General features: G+C 40.4%; 1 protein-coding gene across 3 annotated transcripts in view; it reads right to left on the minus strand.

Moving 5' to 3' along the window:
• The window catches only part of TAFA4 (TAFA chemokine like family member 4), a 169,752-nt gene that overhangs the window by 47,014 nt on the left and 97,731 nt on the right, over positions 1 to 25,007 (minus strand). The gene's annotated exons all lie outside the window — the stretch shown is intronic.

Here is a 25,007-nt window from a genome sequence, read left to right on the forward strand (position 1 = left end):
AGAGTGATGGGTCGGAAACGATGATAACGTTTGCTTCCTTGTAGAGGGTTGCACAAACTTTGTATCGAAAACAAAAATGCATCTACTTTTCTCAGCCTAAAGTCCTTGTTATGTTGTAGGAAATTGTACAGCAAAGAGAACCGTATGAAGAAAGGTCAATGAGATAACGATGTGTTATAAAGATTATGAAAAGTTTGGAGCTCCCTGCCGATGCTGGGATTGGCAAAAGTACGTCCTCCCCCTGTTTGCGTGGGATTCCTCTGAGTGCTCCGGTTCCCTCCCACACTCCAAAGACAGGTTAACTGGCTTATGACGAAATTAAGTGCGTACGTCCTCCGTATGATAGATAATATAGATTGTAAGCTCCGCTGAGGTAGGGTTTTATGTGAATGACAAAATATTCTGATTAAAATGGTGCATAATATGTAGGGGCTATATAAATACCTGTTAATAAATACACGTGTCAAGTAATATCTTCTTTATGTTAGCCCAGCCAAAAATGGTCAATGGTCCTGAGCTACTGTTTAGCAAAGGGTGTTCTAAATACTTTAGCATGGTGGCTCAGTGGTTAGCACTTCTGCCTCACAGCATACATACAGTTTGTATGATCTCCCCGTGTTTGTGAGGGTTTCCTCCGGGTGCTCCAAAAACATACTGGTAGATTAATTGGCTGCTATCAAACTGACCCTAGTCTCTCTCTCTGTCGGTTTGTGTTTGTATGTTAGGGAATTTAGACTGTAAGCCCCAATGGGGCAGGGGCTGATGTGAATGAGTTCTCTGTACAGCGCTGCGGAATTAGTGGCGCTATATAAATAAATGATGATGATGATGATGATTATGTTACTGTTCTGTGTTGCATGGCATCTCCACTTATTGAACCTGAAAACTGTCCTCTTTATATCACCAAAATGAGCACCAGACCCCTCGGGATTACAGATATAAAGTATCAGAGGAGGATCTCTAAGTAGATCCTTCTTTACCAGGTGCCGTACCTAATCTATCGCCTAGATCCACCCCTCTTCATTCCATAGTGTGTGGGCTAAAACTAGAGATGGTCACTGACCCCCTTGTTTTGGTTTTGCATTCGGTTTTGGATCTGGATTACCGTCGTGTTTTGGTTTTGGTTTTGCAAAACCGCCATTGCGTGTTTTGGTTTTGGTTTTGTTTGGTTTTGTTTTGCCATTTTTGAAAAAAATACAATGTTTTTGGTCTAAAATAACCTAATTTAGTGCTCAACAAGTTTCTTGGATAAGTGAGGTAATTCTAAAGCTAATAAATTATCCAAAAAACAGTTTAATCCCTGGTAGGCCGTCCTTAATGCGAACACTTGCCTGCAAATTATACAGACAAACCTGGTTGTCTACCTCCTCCATCTTTGATTATTGGCAATGCAGCCATCGTCTTTGGGTGTATATTACACCCTCCACTTGTAGTTAAATACAAAAAAAATCAGCCTGCACAGACTGTGGAATTAGAAAGTAAAAATAAATGGACCACGGTAGTTTGGTGGCTATCTATGCCCCCACCCCGCCCTCCACTTGAAGTTGAATACAAAAAAAAGCAGCCTGCATAGACTGTGGAATTAGAAAGTAAAAATAAATGGACCACTGTAGTTTGGTATCTGTCTGCATCAGACCCCCTCTCCACTAGGAGTAAAATAGAAAACTTTTCAGCCGTTTTATAATTTGGAATATAAATAGAAATTGAGAAAGGCAATTTGGTATCTGTCTGCATCATATCCATCAACATCCTCATTAGCGCCCTCGTCACCTCCACAAATCTCCCCCTCATCCTCTTCTAATTCCAAAGTGGCATCCCCAATTTGTGTATCAGCGGCTACACTCGGGCTGTTCAGGTACACATCAGCAGAACTGCTGAAAGTGCCCTTCTTTATGGGTACACTAACAGAATGCTCACAATTAGACATACCACTGTTGGATGGACTCTCCACAGGGATTGGTGTCATTTCTGATTCAGAGCAAACATTATCCTCCAATGCCTTACTGTTATCTTGCAGCTCGGCTTTGACGCGTAACAGTAGTTGTGCACCACTTGTAGGCTCGGTAACATTTTTGGATCTGCCACTAATAGAGAAAGGCGAAGGCCTCATTCTCTCTTTGCCACTGCGTGTGTAGAATGGCATAGTGCAAATTTTTTTTTTATCGGCAGTTAACTTTTCCTCAGTTAGACTTTGTTTTCGCTTCAACAGCGTAAATTTTTTTTTGGTGTGTGTTTTTTTGGATGATTTCAAAGGACGGTGTACTTTGACATCGCCTTTCCCAGATGACGTACTGGGAACACTACCATTAGGACTGGTGACAGAACCTGGTTGCTCATTCTGCTCATATGTGGACTGCTTTGAATCCATTCTGAGCCAAAAGCACTTGTAGTGCTACAAATTTTAGATACTGCTGACAGATAATACTTTGGACAGCCATAAATATTTATGCACAATTATGGGGGACACCCCAAAAGCAGTGGGGAGTGCTAAAAAGTATTTGGTAGATACTGCTGGCAGATAGCAATTTTGACAGCCAGAAATATTTATGCACAATTATGGGGGACACCCCAAAAGCACTTTGACTGCCAAATATTGAAAAAAAAAAATCCTCTATCCTCCTCTCTTCTCTAGCGATTTTTGTTAGCACAATTGGAATCAGAATATTGTATTCTCTGTCCCTGCTCTAATCAGCCTGTGACTACACCCTGCTCTCTCCCTCTGTCAAATGGCGATGGATTGCTGTGGAGGCGTGTATTTATAATCTTGAAGTATCGCGAGAACCGAGCCCCGATATCCGACGACTTCAAAATGACGTTCGGCCTCGATTTGGTATCCGAGCGGGCGGGAGAGTACCGAGTCGAGTAGTTCGGGTGGGTTCGGTTTCGAGGAACCGAGTGCGCCCATCTCTAGCTATAACGTATCACTTTCTGTTTTCATTGTACTGTTGAATGAAGCAGTTAGACCAAGGTTAATGTTTCTATTGGATTAAGAATATTCAGTACCATGATGGCTTCCAAGTTTAGCCCTACATGATGTATGTGAGTCCCTTCTCATGGTGTCCCCTATATAGACGAATGGCTAGTATGCACATTTACAGATCCCCAATGATAGCATTGTTATATAAGACAAACCTTTAGTTTTTTAAAAACACTTATGGTCATCTAATATTGGCATTCTAAAACAGTTTTTATTTTTTTTATAAAGTAAATATTCAGTGCGGGGAAACGCCTTACACTCCAGTCGGTTTATATTACAGTAATTATAGCATTTTATTTCCTCTAAAGCAATTTCCCAAACTCTCCTGAATCATGTGCACTACGTGTGATGCTTTTGTTATGAAAGGAATCCAAAGAGAAGAGGGAAACAGCACAGAAATAATAAAATGTCAGATACGTTGATTGTCCCTTAACGTTGCTCCCGACTTGAGGACATCACATCATTTTTCCGCAATTTGAAATACGCAACATTTTATTTTTTCCATTTATAACAGGAAAATGACTTCTCAGAATTGAAGTGCTGAAATTAATACCATTTCAAAGCACTTGTCACCTTTAATTTGGTCCTGTGTGAGTTCTGCAGTACAGTCGCCTAACACAGCAATATTGGTCTAGGAAGGAAGGTTCAGGATGAGTAACAAAGTAGACACAAGTTCAGTCTTTTAGAGGAATCTTAGTGGATCTGCAAATATATCCACCGTTAGGTACATTATAACATGTCATGGATCCGTACTTAATCACGTGCATGTCCTGATGATATTAACAGAGGCCTCCTATTTAAAAAGCAGTTTAATACTTAATGTTACGGCATTGATTTAACGGCAGATAAATCACTATGCTATGGGATATAATATAATATATATAATTGTGAGCTATACCTTAAGGTAACTCTAGAAGCCTAAATTCTTGAAAAATTACCTTTTGCAAATAAGGCATTTACCATTATGTGGTGAGAGGTCTAATTAACAATACACACGTCTCTGAGTCTAATATGCAGCTAATGTGATGCACAAAGCACAATAGAGATGGAACAATAGCTATCCTTGATCTAACAAGAACCCACCAAGGTCTTTGACATTAACATCATCATCATTGCCATTTATTTATATAGCGCCACTAATTCCGCAGCGCTGTACAAAGAACTCACTTATATCAGTCCCTGCCCCATTGGAGCTTACAGTCTAAATTCCCTAACACAAACACACACGCACATGTAAACACACATACACAGACAGACACACAGACTAAGGTCAATTTGATAGCAGCCAATTAACCTACCAGTATGTTTTTGGAGTGTGGGAGGAAACTGGAGCACCCGGAGGAAACCCACGCAAAAACGGGGAGAACATACAAACTCCACACAGATAAGACCATGGTCGGGAATCAAACTCATGACCCCAGTGCTGTGAGGCGGAAGTGCTAACCACTAGGCCACCGTGCTGCCTATGACATGATACTGGGTTGCAACAAACTACCCTGTTGTTGACCCTTCCACTTGGTGCCCATCTGATCATATAAATATTGCAGCTCATCAGTTTTGCCATCTCTTGATCACACAGTGAGTTTGTTGGCCGATTCTGTCTGGATTGTAATAATTTTCAGCTAAAAAACCACAAACAGTAAAGTCAATGAGCCTGAGTCAATGAGCCTGAGAGCATGGGGCACCATTGGGGCAAACACGTGTGGTCAAATTTGGTAAATATCCAGGCATTCGGCAAACAGAATGAGCTTCGAGATCTTTAAATGTTTAATGTCCATGAGTGGCCAGCTTTAGTCTAGCTAAACAAGCGATTCTATTTGCCATGTGTTCCCAGTGGAACAGATGTTCAAATAATACCAGAGATTTAATAAGCGGCCCAAAAAAAACTTACTAGCAATCAAAACGAAAAACAATTAATTGATTAAATAGTATATACTTAGCTACAAACAGTTGATCACAGTCAGGGAGCTCCTCTGTCTCCATTCAGACACTGATTTCTTTAGAGAGATGACTTCTGGACACCAATGTATTCAATTCAATCTGGTTCTAGTGTTATCTGAACAATGGCTCCCTTGACCATGACCATATATGGTAATAAAACATGTATATTATATATATATATATATATATATATATATATATATATATATATATGTGTGTGTATCATACTTGCCAACTTTTCCTCGTTGGCTTCAGGGAGATCCCGGGGAGGTGGCCGTGCAGGGGCGGGACTTGGCGAATTGCATCATTTTGGCCCCGCCCCTAAATGATTGTCACAATTTTGGCCAATTACAGTAGGAGGCGAGGCTAAGATGATGCAATACTTATCTATTACAGGAATGAGAACCGGGAGGATGCCCTGCTCTCCCGGGTGGTCTCCCAGAAATGCGGGAGTCTCCCGGACATTCCGGGAGAGTAGGCATCTATGCATTAAAGAAAAGCAGCTAATGAATCTCTAGAGACTGAAATGTCTTTTACATTTCTGTCTCCATTACTGAAGTCATGTTGTCTTTCCTGTCAGTCATTGAATAAATCTTGGTCTCCATGAAAATGGCCACCCCCATAGACATCAATACATGGACATAGGACACAATTTCTGAACTGTGTCATCATGCCACAGATGGCGAAGCCAACCACGTCTTGTACTGGCTCAGCATCAGGGAGAATGCCAGACTCTTCAGGGAGTGCGGGAGATCACCCCTATTTCAGGGAGTCTCCCTGACATTCAGGGAGAGTTGGCAAGTATGATATATATATATATATATATATATATATATATATATATATATATATATATATATATGGTTTGCTTAGCACAGCATGGTTACATACTGTCATTATACATGACATGAAGTTATATAGCCACATAAAAGCATATTTCTGTTTAACCCTTACAGCATGGTGACATCAGAAAATAGATACCCTTCAGCTAGAACAACCAACCAATTGAAGAGGATATTTGATAACAGTCAATTATTCTAATAATAAATATTTTTAATTGCAATTTTAAATTTTCCTACTTGAAGTGTCATGTACTTTTTCACCAACCCTTTTTCTGCTCCATGATAGACTGTGTTACTGCTCACGTTCTGTGTCTCTAAATCTCTCCGCTCTCTTTGTTCTCTCCCTAGATAGTTAGTTGCTGATTTTTTCACGTTTCCTCAAAAGAATTAGGCCTTCATTTTCCCCACACAAAATTCCCCTTAGAATTTTTGCTCAGACTGGACTTCTTCCTTTTGTGTCCTGATGTACTGTGTTTTCCTGAGAGAAAAGTAATGCTGTGAGAGGCTCAGTCACATTACTGTGAGAAGGAAGCAGATTTAGGGGTATATTTACTAAACTGAGGGTTAGAAAAAGTAGAGATGTTACCTATAGCAGCCAATCAGATTCTAGCTGTCATTTATTTAGTGCATTCTACAAAATGACAGCTAGAATCTTACTGGTTGCTATAGGCAACATCTCCACTTTTTCAAACCCGCAGTTTATTAAATATACCCTTAGAGAGAGTGAGAAAGGAAAAGAAAGAGAGAGATAGGAGAGAGAGAGAGAGATAGAGAAGGAGAGAGAGAGACCCAGATAGAGAGAAAACATTTGCAAGAAAATTAGAGAGGTAGTATGAAAGGGCAAAGGGAGAATGAACATTAGAGACCAAAAAGTAAAAACCTGTGTAAAAATGAGAGAGAGAAAGAAAGAAAGGAAGGAGATAAGAGGACACATCTAGCTGCTGAGGTAAAGTTACACATAACATCTCAGATCCGCAGCATTAAGTAGCTGACAAGCAACTTATACTAAGATACTAAGAAAGTCATTTAAATACACAGTGATGAATTAACTGATGTTCTCTAGCTTATATTATGAAAGAAAAGAGGCATTAAATGAAATCTGTAGCTGGTTTGCAGAAGTTCTTTCAACCTCCGGGACACAAGTCTCTAGATGCTGCACAATGCGCCACAGCAGTGAGTCCACTGAGTGAGTCTGACTCTTCCTCTTGCTCACTGAGTCCATCTCAGAAAGAGCCAGCAGAAGGACCACGTTGTCAGTGTCAAATGACAACTGACATGGATCTAATAATAGACCGAATCCACAGAATTCCCAAGCCCGAATCGGCTCCGGAGGAAGCTACCAGAGATGACTAATGGGCCTCACGACTTTCAGGTGAAGAGACAAATCCTTAACGAGCCACCACCATGAAGGTCCTCTAAGAGTTTGTCAAGTCTACACAGATCTGTCGAGAGCGATAAATAGGTGAAATTTGAAACATATGAAAAAAATACAGCACAAACTTTACCCATTGAAGAAGACCCTTTGACAGCCACAAATCCCATATCATTGAGGGTTCCAGACAAAATGATTGATTTCTCAGAATGGTTGCACCTATTTGATCACCTTCCGAGACCATGACCTTCATCTACTGTCTCAGGCCCAGGTGGCTCAACTTCCTTATCTCTACAAATCTCTGCAAAATTGGCAAAACAAAGAATCATCTTATGTCCCTCAGGTTGGCTCCTTCAGAAAAGTCCTCCAACAAAACTTCTTGGTGGCCACATGGATACATAGCTGGCCTTGATTTCGCCAACATTCCTAAGTAGAACACTCCAGTTGAGAGTCTCTCAACAATGCTCTACAGGGCTTAACTGCATGAACAAAAGGCAACTAGCTTTGAGAACATGTTGGGACCACAAAAACATAGTAGTATTAAAATAGACACATTTCTCATTGGCAGTCCCCCCACTCATTTCTTCAGATAAATGCTATACCCAAGTCCAGGGCCTGATTATCCAATAGATTGACTAGACTGCAGCCTAGGGCGCAAGATTTTTTGGGGCGTCAGATTTTTTTAATCTTGACACTTTCCCATGGTAAAGGCTGAAGACAATGATTCATCCTAGTGCGGGAATTGGAGGATAAGTGAGTAGGAGATACAAGCATGGTGACCGCTCCATCTTCACCCTCAGTGGCGCTCGTCCACGCCTCCTCTCCACTATATAGTTACGATATTATTGAAAACAAAAAAGGGACAAAGTTCGCCTTGACCCATTTAAAATGCCAAGGGGAGTTGAGTTTTGAAAATGTGTGAATGTGGAGTAGGTGGGTGGGGGGTGGTCGAAGGAAGCCAGATTTTAAATTATGGATGAGTTCATTTGACATGGAAGGCAAGGGGGAACTTTACCCTGTAATAAGACCCTGCCCAAAGATAAAAATACAATTTGAAGCTATTATGTCCTTGACCTTACCCAAATTGGTTAATGACAGAGATCTAATCCTAGTAAAAGAAATTGTCACTAAGCCATACATAAGCCATATGATATTTGGATATATGACTCTGAGAGAGCAACATAAAAAAAAAGAAAAAAGAAAGAAAGAAAGAAATATATATATATATATATTTGACTGCAGCACTTACTCTATTCACGTTACATAATTTCTATATTAACTGTTTGTGGGACGGACACCAGAGCAATTCCTGCATAGCAGACACTGCGCTAATACTGAAAGTCGCACATAAAGGATTTTGCAAAATGTGATATTTTATGCACGTTCCCAAATGAGAAACCTCTCGCCTGACAAGGTTATCAATATTTGCAAATGATCATTAGCGGGCAATTTTCAGCCCCATTTAGTAGATGAATACTGCTCAGATCTGCAACTCAGTAGCGATCTCTAAATGACCCTCTAACTGGGTAATTTATTAAGGGCTGCGGAGTGATCATGCAGGAACCAGAGTGATACAGCTTCTGTCTGAAAAGTTTTACTTCAATTTGTACGAGACCAATGAATCTGGGATCCTTAGTAACTGTGCAAGTGGACTTTGCACTTATTGGATCTTCAGGGAATCCTAATAGTGTCACCCAATCTTTCCATAGCCCTAAAAGCTGAAAATCAAGGCAAACATGTTCCTATAGTCATCTATAGGTTATTGGATATTGTCACCTGTGATCTTCCTCTAATGATCGAACAGCAGTTAGTGCTGATTTAGCCCGGTGGATAAAACACAACTGGTAAATACAGCTCTATACGATGCTGACTTGCAAGCAGAGTGTTTTCTTTGCTGTTAAGCAGAAGTTTGCAGGTGTTTTTGTTCTCTGCATGTCACACCTGAAAATTACCATAAAACTGCTCAATGTTTATTGCAGCAATTGCTCAAGAAAATGAATTTAGCAAAATGTTATAGTGACACTGCGCTGCTGTTTGCAGTACACAGAAATACAACATACAACCTGTAGCCTAATATTGCATCCTATGAAAGTATCCAAGCAAGGGATTGCCTAATGTCTAACCCCATCACTAACAAAAAGGGGGAGGGGGGATAACATTTTGCAAGCTGAACCCAATCAAACCATACCATCAATACTCTAGGGACTAGTGACCAGTGTCGGACTGGGGCATGAAGGGCCCACCGGGGGACTGCAATGCTAGGGGCCCACCAGAGGGGGTGTGGCCAGCCATCATAGAGGCGAGACCAGACACTAAATGGAGAGTGGTCAGCCCACGAAGGACAGCTAGCACCATAGTGTAGTATATAAAGAATGTAGTGTGCTCATCCTTCTTTTTTAAAATGACAGGCTGACTGCGCACTTAGTTACTAACCTGCTCATGCTCCTCTGGGCGGTTGGATATCCGGAACTCCTACTCTCATCTGCCCTGCTCAAAGTGAAAAACACACTACCGCGCAGGTTCAGAGAGCCCAGACGCGACTCTCTGCACCTGTGTGGTAGTGTGTTTAACGGGAGTGTTTGGCAAAAACGGGGAGGGGGGGGGAGGAGTTGCGCTCTATCCCTACTGTTGCAAGAGCAGCATTAACACAGGTTATCCCTCTCTACGAACTAATAATATACTGAAAGTTAAGCGCTCATTGACTTATGTATTATTCCAAGTGCAATGCTAATAATAAAATTTGTATTCTTTTATCTTGAATACAATTCGTATTTTTCTATATCTTGTATTAGGCTGTGAGCAAGAGGCTCGGTTCAATTAGTGGGATAACATTTAATGTTAGTTTTATCACAATTTATTGAATCCTGGTTAAAATACATAAAAATACATTAATATAGACAAATAAAATACTCCAATTAAACCACAGTATTTATATTATGAGGCATTGATTTCTATATACATACATATGGTATGGCATCAATTGAACATACATAAAAAATCAGACAAACCTAGGTATATAGACCTGGACTAGTCTAGCTACTGGGAGGCAAATGGCAGTGGGTATAAATGCTGCATTGATCCAGATATAACACAGTCAATGATATCTCAATAAAATAATGTTTATAGCATACAAGTCCAGTAGATGGGAATTGGTATTTCTTTTAGTCTCTGCTAGTGCAATATAAATATTCAGATCACTGTCCACTTATATCACATGGTTATTGCTGTGATGATTTAAAATTTAACTTTGTTTACTTGCAGTTTCGATGTATATAGAGATGGTGGCCGGGTACCCAGTGTGCTGAAATCAGAGGATGTTTCTCGTGGTCCGTGCTTGTTACTGTTGGAGAGGAAGGTGCCTGCGTTCCACTGTGGAACGCATCTGTCCCTTACTGTTCTCGCGTATGTCCAAAAGATGAATTGTATGCAAGTCGGGAGTCAGCTGTTTTCTTAGCTCCTCCCTAACAATGGAGGGGGCGTGGCTATAATGTGGAGGGGCCTACCGGTGGATAGTCCTGCTGCCCTGCAGGCCAGTCCGAGCCTGCTAGTGACATCTCTGAGGCACGAAGCACAGAATGGTAGATCTAGAAATGTATCTATTTTACACTAGACAATGTTTCTGACAGCTCATCATCATAATCAGCTATTTATATAGCGCCACTAACTACGCAGCGCTGTACAGAGAACTCGCTCACATCAGTTCCTGATTTCATTGGAGGTTACAGTCTAAATTCTCTAACACACACACACACACACACACTGACCGAGAGAGACTAAGGTAAATTTAATAGCAGCCAATTAACCTACTAGTATGTTTATTTTGGACTGTGGGAGGAAACCGCAGTACCCGGAGGAAACCCACACAAACACGGAGAAAACATACAGGCTCCACACAGATAAGGCCATGGTTAGGAATCGGACTCATGACCCCAGCACTGTGAGCAGGGCCGCCGAGAGGGGGGGGGGTACTAATTACCCGGGCCCGAGCATGTCAGGGGGCCCGGCTCGGGCCCTTGTGCTGGCGATTTTTTTTATTTTTTTTTAAATCATGTCATGACCAGCATTCAGTCAGTCTGGAGCAATGGAGCACAGAGGAGCAGACAAGACCAAAAAGAAGAGAGAAGAAAAGGTAAGTGAAGGGAGGAAAACAGGGGGGGTGGGCACAGAGGGGTTAAAAAACAGGGGGACCAGAAGATAAAGAAGAGGAAGTTCGCATACAACCTGAACTTAACTCTAGTTATCTTTCAAGAAACTTGACATATTACAAATCATTGGCTGTAAAAATGGTTCAAATATGTAGAGAGAATATGGCATGACGAACCATTTGGTTTTTTGGTTGCCCCTTGGGACTGTAAGTTATGTGTAATATTGAGTAAGGTTTATAGGATTAGACAAACTGGTAATGTTGGTGTTCCTTGGTACTTGTGGAGATCTATGAATGTATGGCAATAAATAGAAACAATATTTTGTAGAGAATCAGATCAGCCCTCAGACTTTGGCTATAACTATTTGATACATTTTTATAATTGATAATAGTTATCTAGTTTGACCAAAACAAACTGTAGTAGTGAGAATTATTAGTTGATATTGATAGAATTATGTATCTTCATGAGTAATCGTAATTAGTGAATATACCTAGAACATAATAAACAGGGTCTATTGTGTGTGTAGAGTGTATAGCACAATTTCACACTATTTTAACATTACAACATTATAACAATCTTGCTCGTTACAGTCAAAAATAATATTTTTCAAAACATAGCCAATAAATGCTAATAAGCAACAACCATGCACACGGATCATAAGTACGCAAATGAATACTGACTTTATTTCTGTCCCCAGTTTGTGTGGGGAACTGAACTCTGTGTACACACTGCATTCTTACTATACTACACTGTGGTGCTAGATGTCCTGAAAGTCAGGGGTGCTTGGACATATGTGACGCTTTGGCGAATTGAGAGCCTAGTGATTTTAATGTGTTAGCCACGCCCCAATGGCGCATTTGCCACGCCCCCAAATGCATGCCCACACCCCAGAAAAATTTTGCGCCGCCGTAAGGCGCAATTATTTATAGCATACTCGACTATAAGGGGGGCCCCATGAATTTGTTGTACCGGGGCCCTGAATTCCTCTTGGCATCCCTGACTGTGAGGCAGAAGTGCTAACCATTGAGCCACCGTGCTGCCGTAGTTTGAGCAAAGGACAAATAACAATGATACTATGATTGACAGTGTCGGGTGTCAGCACCAGATCTCATTTGAAGTGAAATATCTGGTATTAAAACACTGTGATAGCTTGGAAGCGAAATCATCTACCTGTACTTAATAAGTGGGTTTCATGTTATAATATTGTTTCACCATTATATATGTTTATTTGTTATAGAAGGAAATAGCTAGACAGGTCACTCAAAATATGGTTCATCTCAGTGGAATGTCTGCTGATTAATTTGTTTTTGGTGATCCTTAATTTATTAATTATCTAATCTTCAACATTAAATACAGTGTGGTTTACTTTGGGGGTTTTTTTTGTGGTCTGATTGTCTATTTTCTTAAGCTGCTAATGTATTGATTCCAAGTTTCTAAATACAATATGGTTAATGCTGACAAGTGACAATAATGATTAACAAAGTCAAGTGGCAGCATCAGATATTATAATTATTATTTATTTCTAGGGCACCACTAAAGGTCCACAGAGGCATACAATGGGGGGCAGGGATAAGAACAAACAACAATGAACTTACAGAAGATGACTTAGTAGAGAACAGGTGAATGGGGACAAGTTGAGAGCTGATCAGTGTGAGGAAGGGTGTAGGCACAATACAGAGGTAGAGAACAGGTCGAATGTGCCTAACAGGGACGAGTGGGTGATCAGGAAAGGGGTTAAAGGGAATACAAGGTAAAGAAGGACCCTGCCCACAAGAGCTTACATTCTAGGGGGGGGGGGTGACACAAATGAGGGGTTGAACAGAAAGGGAGAGTAGGTGAGATTCGATAGTTGGGGATTAGTTAGGAGAAGGAAAGACCCTGTCCACAAGAGCTTACATTCTAGGGGGGGTGACACAAACGAGGGGTTGAACAGAAAGGGACAGTGGATAGTTGGGGATGAATTAGGAGAGTTGTCAGGGTCAGGTCAGCTTTGGAATAGAAAATTTGGTTAATGCTGACAAGTGACAAAGTAGCGGTCACTAATCTGATGTGACTGTGATGTGTTACTATAACGTACGTTCATTACTCAATGATATCACTAGTTGCAGGTGAATTGACAGGCTGCATTCTTATCAATTATAAACCAGTGCACAAAAAGGCTGCCAACATTATAATTAGTCAACAAATAAACTTTAACAAAAACTGAAAGAGAACCCTTTTCACTCCTTTTACTAATCAGCAAAAAACATTTGTATTTGTGTACAAAACTATCTAGGTCTGCCAACAATGACAAAGTAACACTTGCAGCAATAGAATCAGTATTTGTTTTATGCTGTGAGAAATAATTACCTTCATTTTGCAGCAGCCCCAAAAACTGCTGCGCTAAACAGTTATTTCTGATAGCGCCATCATAGGCGCAGCCCTTGGATTAAGTCACATCCTTTTTTTTAAATTCATTTTTACTAGCACTAGTGCCAGCGGGAATGGGTCCAGCTAAGTGCAAGCGATTGCCCCTTTTTAGCCATTTTAGGGGATGAGTATTAGTCGCAACAAAGGTCTCCACGGGAAGGTTTACTGTTAAAATCTTCACTCTTTTTTGCTCGCACCTCAAAGATTTCTGTCCCGCAATTGCCAGTATTCTGCACAGAAATACCTAGCGGCAAACTGAACCTGCGATAAGCTCCTAAAACATTGTATTACGCTTGTTAATGATACTTTATTCTTTAAAGCAGGGGTCAGGGAACTTTTTTACCTTTTACACCCAAAACATATTTAGATACGCCAACGTTACCCCCTTGATTTGAAAGGAAGGAAATCATATATTATTAATTATTGGAATTCTAAATTTTATTGAATCTATTCAAAATTTCTTTGAAAGCTTCAACTTCAGAACTTCAGGTTTTGGAGAAATGATGTTGCTTCATTTTTGACACGAGAGCATCAATATTGGGGCATTTTGATGTCAGAGAAATTTGGATACAGTCTTCAGCGTCCAATCGATTTCTCTGCTTTGTTTTTATGTTTGTTAGAGTGAAAAATCCTTGTTCGCAAAGGTAGGTTGTTGCAAAAGGCAGCAAATTTTTGACTGCCTCCTCATGTGAAATTATGAATGCCTTTGCAGCTGTTGACATCCAAAAATATGACAGATCTGCTTTGTTTTCAAATACAATATGTGCTTCATTATTGCATCGGAGCTCAAGAAGTGCCTCTGCCAACCCTTGAGGCTCTTCTGGTAAAACAGCAATTTCACATTTAAAGGGGTCTACAATCCAACTGACAGCATGTGAATCGGCAGCATTACCCCCAGGAATTTCATTTTTACCCCATTTGGGGTAATTTAGCCCTGTTCCCTGACCACTGCTCTAAAGTAACTTTTATTTTATGTTTTGTATACATTTAATAAACATGTGTCAATATACAGGTAGGAGACACATTTCTGAAAACAGCATTATTACTAAAGAAAGCCCCAAATAATTAGCCTGATTGCTCATATTCATTTAAGCTGGGGAAAATCTATTTTCTTGAAGGCAGACTGAAAATCTGTCCTTGTTTTCGTTTGCAACAATAAGAGTCTATTTTCAACAAAACTCTACTAAATGAGTTCTTTAAGGACATAAGAGGAGGAAAAACATCTTCTGGACGTCTCTCTACAATATCCGAGCGTGCTTGGCCCCCAGACACCCAATTATGTCACCTGCAAGTCCTGCGACTTTACACTTAATCACTGCGGCCAAAAGGCATATGTGCTTTGTGTAGAAATTCCACTTAAATTGGATTGTATTAGTCTCTTTACTGTGAGATGCTGACTACAACAGTTTACCTACGGCTTTTCAAAGGGCAAAGACTAAAACTCATTTACGGGTTAAGGTTTGACTTTGTCCTGTGTTTACCGTAAAGGCGTGTTTGTATTTTTTCGTGTCATGTACATATACAATGTCACCCTTAAAGGAGAAGTATCATTAAAATATTTTTATATGTGGTGCGTAAAATTAAAAGTAAATTGTAGGTAGCGGTGTAGTTAGCTTTAATTAGATAATCAATGTAGTTTTGATTTTAATGTTTTTATGTTGAATTGCATCTGGTGTTGTCAATGTTCCAAGTTTTGTCCATACATGAAAGTGGACCAGCCCCCGGAATCAATATTCATGAGGACACAGCCTATCAGATAGCTAGGAACTAGTGACATCACAATCACAATGACGGCAAATCATGTCATCAAGTCGTCCATCCCACCCACTTCACTGCAAAGAGGGCAGGGCATGGCAGGACGGCCAAGTCCCCCGGGAGAGGCCGTACATAGCAGTAGAGTAGGCAAGCATGAATACAGACTGTCCAAATGTCTCTTCACTATCATGATTAACTTAAGCCATACATGAGGTTTAAATGGAGCAGTATTTTTGTGCAAATTATAGAAATATTTTTTTTATTGAAAAGGGCTGCAATGGCAATGTGGTAGGAGGTTGTGTTTTTGTCATAAATGAGGTACTCAGTGTATCCCTTGGTTTAATACGGCAAACAGAGAATGACACCGTGAAATTCAAAATATCAGTTGACTTCAGTGAGAGATATATTATTCATCTAACTCCCGGGAGCAACAGAAGCCTTCAGATTCTTCTGTTTTTTCTCTTTTTACACATTTTAGTCATCTGCAGGAAGCACACAGATGACTGAGCCAGGGCGCCTCAAAGATTCTCTTTGAAAGTTATACTGCACAATGTAATGAAGACTCTTTGCTGACTAGGTTACCTGCCCAGCCAGCACCGTGGTGTCCTTGTGAGATGCCACAATGAGACCAGTTATGTGACCCCCAATGTCGTATAGATGTGTAATGATCAGAGCCAGATTAAGACCCCACGGAGCCCTAGGCAAGATACTAGTTTGGTATCCCCCTAAAAGTAGATTAGAGCTCCCTGGGCCCTAGGCAGGATCTGAACCGGCACGAACCCCCCTCCCACATTGCACTATGCTGCTTACCTTAGCAGGTGCGAGGTGGGAGCAATATCCTCTCCTCCTAATACTAGAAGTGTGGCTGGCACTCCATGTGGACAGGGCCCGATTATCCAACAGGCTTGCTAGCCTGCAGCCTAGGGCGTGCAAGGTTTTTTCTGTGGGGGGGAGCAACATTTCTTGGAGGTACAGAATTGTGACAGGAAGAGGCAAAACTACAATTCCTTTTAAAATCTAAGAGAATAGTTGTTCTAAAAGGGAAAAATAAAACATGAAAGAAAAATGTAATAAGGTTTTAACGTATTTCCATGATAACAGCTGAAGACAATAAATCACCCTGGGCAGACGCTTGAGAATAAGCCAGTAGGAGCTACAATGATGGCGAGTTGGTGAGAGGCGCAAGCGACAGCCCCTCCCCCTTCAGCTTCACATCTGCACCCTCAGTACCGCTCGTTCATACACAGTTCTGATTTTAATAAAAAAAACCAAAATGAATGACCCTAATAAAAAGCCAAGTGGAGCCGAGTTTCGAAAAACTTAGAAACATAATCATTGTTGGAGGGGTGAAGGAAGACGGATTTTAAAGGACATGTTAGTTTTTACCCAACACTTATTAGTGGAAGTCGAAGGGGCGCTCTGAGCATATTAGCCTAGGGTGGCCTGAGCCGCCTATCCGGCCCTGCATGTGGGGGCACAGTAGTGGCATTAAATCATTGGATGAGCAACATTATGTCACTCATCCAGTGTTTTAAGTTCCCCCTAACTATTGGCGCACTAGTCAATACCAGATTTATCTAATAGTAGCACCCGGTGGTAATTATTTTATGATTACCACTATTCCGACAGGGAGAAGCCCTACAAAAAAAATCCAAAATTGTGAAAAACCGATTTGAAAATAAACAGACTTACCTTCAACCCGACGCTGGAGATCTCCGATTGGATCACCAAGCTGACAGGAAGTGATTCCGATTGGAGAAGTGTTCGGCAGTGCAGGTTGATGTCATCACGACGTGTGTCAATAGAAATTTAAAGCGCCGATGTTGGGTTAAGTGTTTAAACACTTAACCTTAAGGGTCCCCACATTGCCGATTTAAATTTTTATTGACTATACGTTGCGATGACGTCAGCCTGCAGGGCCGAACACTTCTCCAATCAGAATCACTTGCTGTCAGCATAATGCTTTCATCGGAGATGTCCAGCGCAGGCTTGAAGGTAAGTCTGTTTATTTTCAAACCGGTTTTTCATAACTTCGGGGGTTTTTTGTAGGGCTTCTCCATTTCGGAATACTGATAATAGGTGAAGCGTACCCAACCCATAGCACCAGCCCTGGTGAAACACTATACATTTCACTTTCCACTTAAGCAGGTCCTCATCCTACTAGTCTATACTACCATCTCATCTATCGGTGATGTATATTGCCCTCTTCATAGTATAAAGTCCTTAACACACCAACACGGCAGCCTGCACCCGAATTAGGAAGCTGCCACTGCAGATGAAAGAGAATATTCCCTCAAAGTATTTTGACCCTCTCAGATGCTCAAGTTTTAAAACATTCAATTCTGTCTCCTGACATAGAAGCAGGCAGTTCACAGGCACATCGCACTTATAAATTAACTGCATTTCTTTAGCAGGGACATACTAGTCAAACACAGAAGAAATAAAATATGAAGTTTGCTTCAAGGTTTCCTGACAGTAATTATTAATAGCCGCTGGCAGAGCTAGCACAGAGGTTGAAAATCTTGAGATTCTTGTTATGTCAACCAAAGTCACCTTGGAAAAAAAAATGATTCAATGTCTGAAACCGAAAAAGTTTCAGGCCAGAGGGTCACGGTGGCCGATGAAGGCACAATGCACACGACAGAGTGAACGCAGAAGAAAGAAAGTCCTGTATAAGTCTCTGTATAATACGTTCTTCAAGTTCTATCGTTCTGCTTTTTCTCCATATTATGAGCCTCATGCATTATGAGTTAGGAGCAAATCAAAAAATAGAAGGAGCAAATTTGCTCCTGGATAAACCATATTTCACCGCGAGGGGAGCAAATGCTACTTTTTTTCTATGCAGGAGAAATCCTGTCTGCTTTTGCATGTAGCCCACAAATACTAGACAGCTTTATTTTTATACTGCAATTTGATACACGAGGTGCCCTTTCCCAACTCTAAAGGGTATTTTTATTAAGTTGCGATGAGCCAAAAATCTAGAGAAAACAGCTGTTTTCACCAGGAAATGGCCATCACAGATCTTCTTTCAATTTATCACGGGTTTAAAGCTGGAGGATCCAGAGATGTCTCCTGTCTTAATCTGATTTACGCGGACTGCAATGCGAAACAATTTTGGTTTTCGCCACCAGCCTTAAAAAAACTAACATCATCTCAAGTTGACGTTACCCTACCGTTTTAATGGGGACCAGCACAGTCCATCCCCGCCGGAGAAGCTGCCATGGATCCATTCATCATCATCACCATTTATTTATATAGCGCCACTAATTCCGCAGCGCCCTTAAGGCATGCGCAATAGTCCCAGCGGGGTCACGTCCTCCAATCGCCGGCAGTGCTAGGGTGCTGGGGTGCTCTGCTACTTTAGGAGGGGAAATTTCCCCAGGGCTCGCCAGTGAGCTCTGGTATATTAAATAGCAGCGGCAGTACATTTTGTAATCCTGCGATATCCAACGTATATACTGATATACAGTATATAGATATACTGCAGCCCACTAGCAACCAAAAATAAACAGAACTCTTCATATGTCCACAAACTTCAACCCCCTCCCCCCCCCCCTTTTCACCCCTGGGGCCCCCACATCACCCCCCAAGGCTACCGTTCTGCATTTTTAAGATGAACCCAATCTACATAAAAATTGCATTGCTAGTATATTCCAGGACTTAAAATGGTAATACTAAAAAAAAATTCCTTTTTAATGTAGAGGAACCATAATTAATTCTTAGAAATGTCAAAGTCCATTCCAGCATTTCGCTAGTTAGATTGTAAGCTCTTCGAGATAGGCGCATGTTGAAAGTCCACTTGTGAAGAAAAATATGTTGTGAGACTAAAATATATATCAGAGTTATTGTAAAATATATCACAAATCATTAACTACCAAGGTATTTCTTTCCTGAAGCCGACATGTTCACACTTTTTAATTAAACAGATGTTTAAAATATATGTCTCGTGCACATATTCTACAAAGGTGAAGGCATGAAAAATTGTCAGAGCGTGATCCGGGGTATCGCATTTCACTATTTTATTTGCTCTCCCCGGCACGCACGTGTACACAAGCCCAATTAAAATGTTCGCAGCGCCACAGTGAAAAGTAAGAGTAGACTGTTATGTTTTGTCATTATGTTGATTTATATACGCAGCTGTATCAGCCAGAACAATTCATCATGCATGGCTACTCATACATAAACATCATCTAGATATACAAAGACACTAAAGTTATTTCTTTAAGTATAAAACAGTGACATATTGAAAAATCAAAGGCCGTTTATCAAGTATATGTTTGAAGACTGGTATGTTTTAGTGGTTTTATTTATTGACAATATTACCATTGTACTTGCAAATGAGGTCTTGCAATGCCTTGATGCAAATACTTAAAGAGGACCGGAACACAAAAAGGAAATTAAAGTAGACTATGTTAACATTCACAATCTACTGCAATCACTTTGCTTTTGCCAAATGTATAACGCTAGTCTGCTGTTGAAAAGGTTGTATACATATTGTGCATTGTGAGCTTTTAATCCAGTTCACGAGCACATTCTGGGGACTAAGGGGCATCATCATCATCATCATCACCATTTATTTATATAACGCTACTAATTCCGCAGCGCTGTACAGAGAACTCACTCACATCAGTCCCTGCCCCATTGGGGCTTACAGTCTAAAAGGGCATGTTTATGAATGGGTGCTAGCAAACTTTCACTCTCTTTTCGTGACTCCAACGCAAGTTGGAGTGTGCCGCATATTTATGAAAGGTGCATCGCAGCAGATATCGTGGACATCTGCTGCTTTGCATTCTTTTTCCGTTTTTGGGAGCAGTCACCACTCAATACTATGGTGACTGGTCCCTTCCGCAATCTAACAAGTTCAGAAAAAAAGTTTGTTTTCGGTAACTTGTTATGCTAATGTTCGCTAGCTGAAGCTGGCGTAGATTATCATAATTTAAAAATTTCAGTGCTGTCAGCTCTGCTCCGAAGAGGAGAGCTGGACAGCGCATGTGTGGAGGGATCACATGATCCCTCCCTGTCACTCACCACTCTCTCTCTCTGCAACTATAGTTGCAGAGAGAGAGCAGAGATGTTTGTGCGCATGCCCAGGTCTTCGAACTGCACATGCGCAATTGCAGTATGAAGAGGAACGAACAAGACAAGGAGGAGATCCGGAGACAGCGCATTATGAAGAGGACGTGGTAAGTATTTTTTTTTATCACAGAAACAGCAGTTTATCGAAACTGCTGTTCCTGTGTTGCGTTCTTCATAAATTTGAGAAATAGTTCAATCCTTATCAATGCGATAAGGATTGAGAACTATTTTTCGCTTTTTGAGAACATTGATAAATGTGTCCCTAAGACCGTTTACCAATTATCAGGGTTACTCCCCCGATACTTTTCAATCCTTTTTTGACGCTTTATGTTCCGTTTTATCTGAGCTATTTACAGTGATGTCTTTAGCCACATCAGCGAAACACATCACTTCTCTGTTTGGCTGGCTTGTATATACTGCGTGGTCAGAAGGCATAGCATGCGCTAATTCACACTACGGAGACATTACACTCTCTGGGGGCCATAGAATACGGTAAGATATGCTCAGCTGTTTTCACATGATTTGGGGTAAAAATATGCTTGAACAATAGGTCCCTTCGATGACTAGTGAGGGTGTGGGGGCCAGCGTGATTAAGATTGTGATGTCTGGAGTGTCAACTTTACTGTGGTGATTGGTTCATAGATTCTTATCTAAGTTATGCAACTAAGATCTCTGATTTTCTTAAATGAAATTTTTCAATTCTTTTATTCTCTAGAAACTGAGTGCCAGAGAAATTTCTTTTTTATTAATTTGTAATGGTCTGTCTCACCTTTTGTTTTAGTTTTCTAGAGACGTAAAAATTGATTTCTGTAGGAGACTATTTCATGTTTCTTGACTCAGTATAAAACACGGCACCAGAAGTCTGCATTGCCCTAAGGCGTTATGGTGTTACTGAACTGGTGAGATAGAAACAGCTCAGACAATCTGTGTCTAAAGAAAGAGTTTTGTGTGATTAGTGTGACTTTTTTAGGTGGACTAAAGAAGTAAGCACACATTGATCTAACAAGGAAACACATTTGCAAAGTAAATACTAATGTACTCTGCTAAAATTGAGGATATTTGACTTGAGATTTGTTTACCATGACCAAAATCCCGTTCACCGACTAAGGAAGCTGCAGTTTATTAGCGAAACGTGCATGGATAACTTCAAGATTTCTTATTGGACCACTTTCCACAAAGAGCAGGTTTTTACCAACATGAAAGGACACATAATAAATGGACCATGAGGTCCCTTCTTGACAGATCCACATTTGATCCAGTTGGATAAGAATAAACCATCAGGTTTGTAACTTTGGTCAACCACCCTGAAGTGTGGGGATGTGCTGAGCATACAAATGTACAGAGCCACCCGATCACCTCTGTAAGACTGTGCAATGTGGGTGGCAAATTTTGTTTACAGATCTTGCCATTCGTTGATTGGATTAAACAATGAGATTGCACTGTCTGTGTACAATATCCAAAGAATTCACAGATAAAATAAAGCGAGTGCTAGAATTGGGGGATATTTGAAAATGGTAATGGTCAGAGTGTAAAAATAAAAAGAGTTTTATCATTCAGTGGCAAAATGTCAAGCTGTATTAACAAAGGCTATAACCCAAACGCAGACTTCTCACTTTCCGACATTTGTCGGAATGACTAGTAAATGTGTCGTTATTGACCTGAAAGTAAATGTGCAAATGTGTTGGTATTGACCTGAAAGCACCTCTTGATACTCAGTGCTTGATCCACCAGTAATTGTTGTTATTTCTCCCCCTCCATTTAAATTGATAAGTTCTATACACCTGGTAATATATATATATATATATATATATATATATATATATATATATATATATATTTATATATATATATATATATATATATATATACTATATAAATGCCTAGTGGCGTGTGTCGAAAAAAAAAACCAAGCTGCAACGCCACCTGCTGGGCAGAGTTATACATTGACCTATATATTTCTTGAAGGAGAAGTGACAGTTGGGAGTGGTTGGTGGTTGCCGGGGGGGACAGTGGGGAGTTTTTAACACCTTAAGTAGCTTGATGAAGGATGTGGCGATGAAGATGAAGGATGAGGTGATGGAGAAAAAAAATGATGAGGTGGTGACATGTGGACAAAACCACGTTAAAAAAGGGCGCTTGCGTCGGGAAGTAACGCTCTTCCCCTGAGGAGGCCTGGGCTAGGCCCAAATGCATGACAAGAACCTTTTTAACACCTTAAGTAGCTTGATTTGACTAGAATGCATGAGTATCATGCACGGGTTAACTTGTGTATATATATATATATATATATATATATATATATATACATATATACACAGTGCTTTTTTTGTCAGAAAAAAAGGTACCGGAACTCACATCATGTAGCCAATCACTGTACACACACCCACGTACGTCAGTTGTGTAACGAAACATTACGGTTGCCGCCCGCAGTAAGCACTCAGCGCGGTATCACACAACCAATCACAAGCTGAGCAGTGCCACAAGCCGAGCAGTGCCGCCACAACCAGCGTGGACGATGTACGCATGCATCGGACTCAACACACAAGCAGCCCGCATGCACCGTTTTAATGATTTTGCCGCCGACCTGCTACGCTCGACAGGGCGATTCAAGTCCACGTGGACCAAGCATTAAATGTTCAAAAGTTACTTTTTAAAAGTAGGAAAATCTGTTGAAAAAAGGTGCCGGAACTCAGTTCCGGTGAGTTCTATAACAAAAAAAAGCACTATATAGAGTGGCAAAGTAGCTCATAACACAAAATTACACAGGCTTTCTTGTGACCCTAATGCTAAATTAACAAAGACCAACTTCCTAGCCACAGTGAATAACTCAGGCTTAAATACTCCTACCTGGTCTTCTAGTCTTTATAGAGGCGTTCTCTTCAGGTGTTCTGCTTGATTAGTCTCAGTGAAGACACACCTTGTCAGCGGCTGTTAGTTGTGGAAAAATATACCTCTAAACCACTTCAAAATATGTAAGTTAAATTGCACTCTATACTATTATTTTATCACACATATGTGCTCCACCTGTATATCTTTAAACTAGGTTCACTGCTGTACAAATGTGCAGCCTTGCCCAGCAGACTGTCAGCTAATTACCTAACGCCACTCTTAGAGGACTGTTGCAAGCCACTCCCTTTGTCACTATATATATATATATATATATATATATATATATATATATCCCAAATCCCTAGCAACCATCATTCTGTCCACGTACCTTAACCCCTGAACCCCCTGCAGTTCAACATGGTTTTTGTCTAGCTGCAAAATTGCACCTTTTAATTGGATTTACTCCTATTTCTAAATGTACAATTCTATCACACATGTGCTATTTAATTATAAGTAAAAGATTATTATTAAGTTGAAATTAAATAAGCGCGGAGCTGTTACCCTCTTTAGAAATGTTTCATTGCTAAGCTAATAGAGTAATGTTGTTCCTAGAATTTGATATTACAATAAGAATAAGAGGAATGATCGTTCATTTACATAGATACAAGACATCATTTGCCTGTCATGCTTCACAAAAAGGCCAATGAGGAAAATTAGTGTAACCATTTCCATTTAAGCTTTGTTTGGGAATATCAGAAGTTAACAACCCAAGTTTTCTACTCCCCTTGGTCAAGAAGAAAATCACTAACTGGTAATACTGCTTATTATTTAACAGAACTCCCATGGAAGAGCTGTCACACTGTATAATCATATATGGTGAGCAGGTCCTAATCATCTGTCAATGTAAAGTACTTTGTATTCCTCATGTATTTTTTGCTTTCTAATATTATTAGCTACTTTAGAAAATTATTTTAGAATGAAATCTTACATGTTATTTATCAGACGTGATGTAATTGGGTGGGTATACGAAGCAAAGAGTAACCAACAAATTCTCTGATAATAGTGATATGATGAATGAAATCGATCAGGGATGTTTTACAGTTGTTTCATAGATTTATATATCGTTTTGCAATGTAAATTAATCTGGAATAGAGCTTAAACATGACATTAGGATCACAATGTTTTCCTAAAAAAGTTACAAAGCTAAAAGTTTACACCAAAAAAAAAGACAAAAAGTTTACACCAAAAGTTTCTTGAAGTAGAATAAAGTAAACCATCTGGCGGTGCTCTTTCCTAACCATCTGACGGTGTTCTTTCCTAACCATCTGGTGGTGTTCTTTCCTAACCATCTGGCGGTGTTCTTTCCTCACCATCTGGCAGTGTTCTTTCCTAACCATCTGGTGGTGTTCTTTCCTAACCATCTGGCGGTGCTCTTTCCTAACCATCTGGCGGTGCTCTTTTCTATCTGGTGATGTTCTTTCCTAACCATCCGGCGGTGCTCTTTCCTAACCATCTGACTGTGTTCTTTCCTAACCATCTGGCGGTGTTCTTTCCTAATCATTTGGTGGTGTTCTTTCCTAACCATCCGGCGGTGCTCTTTCCTAACCATCTGGTGGTGTTCTTTCCTAACCATCTGACTGTGTTCTTTCCTAACCATCTGG

This window comes from Mixophyes fleayi, chromosome 8 (assembly GCF_038048845.1).
Source record: "Mixophyes fleayi isolate aMixFle1 chromosome 8, aMixFle1.hap1, whole genome shotgun sequence".
Taxonomy (NCBI): domain Eukaryota; kingdom Metazoa; phylum Chordata; class Amphibia; order Anura; family Limnodynastidae; genus Mixophyes; species Mixophyes fleayi.